Consider the following 4,194-nt stretch of genomic DNA (forward strand, 5'->3'; position numbering starts at 1 on the left):
CAATCAAGTTGTCTGGGAATGTACTCTACTAAGTTTAATGTTACAAGGGCAATCTGAGCGTTGGATCAAAGTGAAATATAAGGGAACATTATGTGACCCTGTTAATGTCAAATGCATCAGCTACATTGTTATCATTCCAAGAAAAGTTACATACAAAGATACTTAAGAACCAATTATGTGCCTATCACCCGTAAACTCAGAGAAGTAATTGATAATTATTAGGTAAACATTAAGGCAACACATTTATAAACTTACAGCTAATATGTACTAATGCAATAGCTATAGCTCCACTAATGATACAAAAAGTCACAGTAATTTAACAATTAACTATCAGAAGATTAACAAAGTTTTATGGTAATTATATTAGGTTGAATTAGGATGAATCTTGTTTGTTTGTTTGTTTGTTTGTTTGTGTTTGTACTAGGGATGGAACTTGGGGCCATGTGCTTGTGAGGTAGGCAGCAGAACCACTGAGCTAAATCCCCAGCCTGGTAATTATATTAAAGATACAGAGTATGGAGACTGAGAAATGAAAGGACAAACGGTGAAACCTTATACTCCATGATATGAGAATCAGGAGAGAGAAATGATATAAAAGATCTTAGTGGGGAGTAGAACAAAGTTTAAGGAATTTGGTAAAGGTAAGAATACATCCTAGCAAGAAATATAAGATAAAATTTTAAAAAGTAGAAAAAAAAGAAATTACATAGAAATTTAAAATAAGACAGAAAAAATTAAAGCCAGAAAAACTAAAAGGGAGAAGAGGAAAAATAGAGAGGAAAAAAACAATAAGTGGCAAAGCTGAAGCACAAGGAAGATTCTCCAAGACTCAGGAAACAGTGGAACAAGAAAGGAGGGGAGGAAAGAAGTAAAAAAGAAGATGAATAAAACATTATTAAATAAAAATGAAAATAATCCTCACATTCACCAGAAACAATAGTAACAAATTCCAACTTCAGATGCAAACAAATTTTAAAAAGGACAAAAATTTAAAAAAAAAAAAGGAAAAGGCAAATAAGTATTTGTGTTTTGAATTGTAATTTTCTTCTGGATTCTACAGATTTGGGACAATTGCCAATTCAAGACACATCCCTGCTCCCACTGTTATATAAAGAATGCAGGCAGAGCCCAGATCCATGCTGTATGCAATCATCAGCAAGCGGGCAGTATTATTAAGGCAAGGGCACCAATTCTGGGATTTTCAAATTCACTGTGTTACAGGCTGACCTGGCCTCTTGGCTAGGCACTGAGGTCTTGTTGTTTAAACACCTGTACAGATCTCTTGCTTGCATGATCACAGATCCTTGACTGTAGATATTATCCATAGCTGACTCTCACCCAGACACTGTGAGAGTGTAATACTAGGAGCACAGTAATGAAGCCAACCTACCGCTGCTCTGAATCCTGGGATCAGAGCATCCAATCACTCTTTTCAGGGAATATGGAAGGTGTTTTATCTTGAGTCATGCGCAGCTGTGGTGGCAGACAGCATCTTCCAATCTGTTCCAATGCTGCATTTTCCCCAAAAGTACTCTGCACTCTCCCAGTATCATTCTGCCTTCCCTTCTCACTAACCATGAGGAAGGAGCCATGGAGAAAGTGCAGATTGTCCCGTCCTTTTTCCTCGTTGTGTCGCATCTGTTCAATTTCTCTGTAGATCCCAAGTTTCCTGTCAGATACTCTCTGGGCCCCAGGGGTTCACCTCCCTCCTTTTCTTCCCCAAGTTTGTATTTTCCACTGTCTAGATTCCAAGTATTGGATACACTCATTTATTGGTGTTTAATAATCTGCCATTTTAGGGCCGGGGATTTAGCTCAGTGGTTCGGTGGCCTGCCTTGCAAGCGCAAGGACCCGAGTTCAATACCTGGTACCAAAAACATAATAATAATAATAATAAATAAAAAATAATAATAATCTGCCATTTTCCTAAAATCACAATTATTGTATTTCTTCATGGTAACTATTCTTTCTTGAATGAGATCAAATCTCAAGGCTGCTTTGATTTGAATCCATCTGATGGGTAGCAGTGAACATTTATTCAGGTATTTATGGCTATTTTAGCTTTCTCTTCTGAAATATATCTATTTATTTCAGTTTTACAACTTTTACTTTGGTCTTTTGTTTTGGAGGGGGTCTAATTTTTTTGTGTTCTTCATGTATGTTCTTATTTTTTTATTTTTTTATTTTTTTTAATTTTATTGAGTTTATTGGTACATTTTAGGGATACAGTACAGTTACATTCATTGTTGGGATCTTGTACCTCTACATGGCAAGTCTTGATTCTCATTTCTTCCCCTTACCTCTGCCCTCCTTTCACCCCCTCCTCCCCTCCCCATATTGAAGATATACTCCTAAGTGAAATAAATAAGTCACACATGTGTAAATACCAAATAGTTTCCCTGGTGTGAATATTCTGCAACAATGCATAAGATTCTAATAAGATTACTGACATTTAGAAATTTAAAGAAAGGAGTTAAAGGTGTAGGGAAGGTGTGATGCGTAGGGGAAGAACAAAAAGGGAAAAGAAAAAAAAAACGTGAGAGAATGAAAAGATGAAAATAAAGTGTATGTTCTTTATATATACTTCTGAGTATTGGGCAATTTTGTTTTCTCATTCGGTAGGTTGTTCCTTCAATCTGGTGAATCCTCCTTTGCTGTGAAGAAATATTTTAATTTGATGTGATCCCATTTCATTTGTTGATTCTTGACACATTTCTTTTGCCATTGGACTTTTTCTTGGAAAGTTTTTTTCGAGAACCCATGTTGTCAAAAGTTTTACCCATTATATGTTCCATCAAATTAACTGTTTCTATTTTAACGTTAATATTTTAGTTCGCTTTGATTTTAGTTCATCGTATGTTGATAAATATATATGGTCTAGATCCAATTTTTGGCATATAGAAAGCCAACTTTCCAGCAATATTTATTAAAGATGCTATCTTTCTTCCAGTGTATATTTTTGGCTCATTTAAAACAGATCAAATAGCTGAATGTACTGGGACTTTTTTCTGAATCTGCTACCATATTCCACTCTATGTGTGTCTATTTTTTGTCAGGACCATGATGTTTTTATGACCCTAACATCATGATATAACCTCAAATCTGTGGTTTTTTTGTCCTCCTGCATTACAATTTTCCAGGTTTGCTCCTGTTATTCTGGATCTCTTCTGGTAAAATATATGTTTTAATATGTTTTCTCCAGTTCTGTGAAAAATGTTGTTAGTATTTAGTGTTTTTGAAAATAAAAGCAGATGATTTATTTGAAGGCTGGGAAAGAAGACAGAGACACAGAGAGATGGAGAGGGAAAGGGAGAGGGCGAGAGAGAAACAGCAAGCCCCTCTGGACGAGAAGAGAGTATTCAGAAGGGAAATATTCTGCTATTTTATTAGGATTATGTATATGAATTTTGGAAGTATGACAGTTTTGACTATATTTGTTTCTCCTATCTGGGAACAAGGGAAAATTTAAATTTCTGATGTACTCATCAATCTTCTTTTTCAGAGTATTGAAGTTTTCATTGTAAAAGTCTGGTTATGTTAATTTTTATATATTTAGTTTTAGTTGATGTTATCGTGAACAGTATTGTTTTCCTAGATTTTTATCAGTAAGATAATTATTTGTTGATGTGGCTTGTATCTAGACACCCCCACAAATGTTGTGCAATCTTTTTCAAAAGTCCCTAAATCTGGAATGTGTGATGCTAGAATTAATGGCATGTGATTACTAAACCACTACTCCCGAGTGATTGGTTTGGGACTCCCCTAATCCCAATAGTCTGAATAAGATAAAATGAGCAGAAAAACACTGTAAATGTCTTTTGTTGCTTTTGCTACTGTGTAAATGCCATGAACTGATTCTCATCCGAGATACCCCTCCTGCCTTTTTTTTTTTTTTTTTTTTTTTTTTTTTTTTTTTTTCCAGAACTATTGCCACCCTCTGCCACCCTGCCTTGGAGCCAGACAATTATGGATTGAAACATCTATGAACCCCAAGCAAAATAAACCTTTTTCTCTTCAACTTTGGGTGTTGGGTATTTTGTCTCAACAAGAGAAATGTAACGAATACATTTATGAACAGAAATGCTGTTGATTTTTGTATGTTCACTATATATCCTGCTACCTTGTTGAATTTGGTTATTAATTCTTTTAGTCTTTTGGAGGAATTTTTCAGGTATTCTAAACTAAGTATCTCGA

The sequence above is a fragment of the Fukomys damarensis genome, unplaced genomic scaffold (genome assembly GCF_012274545.1).
Source record: "Fukomys damarensis isolate Sample0158 unplaced genomic scaffold, DMR_v1.0_HiC HiC_scaffold_39, whole genome shotgun sequence".
Classification (NCBI taxonomy): Eukaryota; Metazoa; Chordata; class Mammalia; order Rodentia; family Bathyergidae; genus Fukomys; species Fukomys damarensis.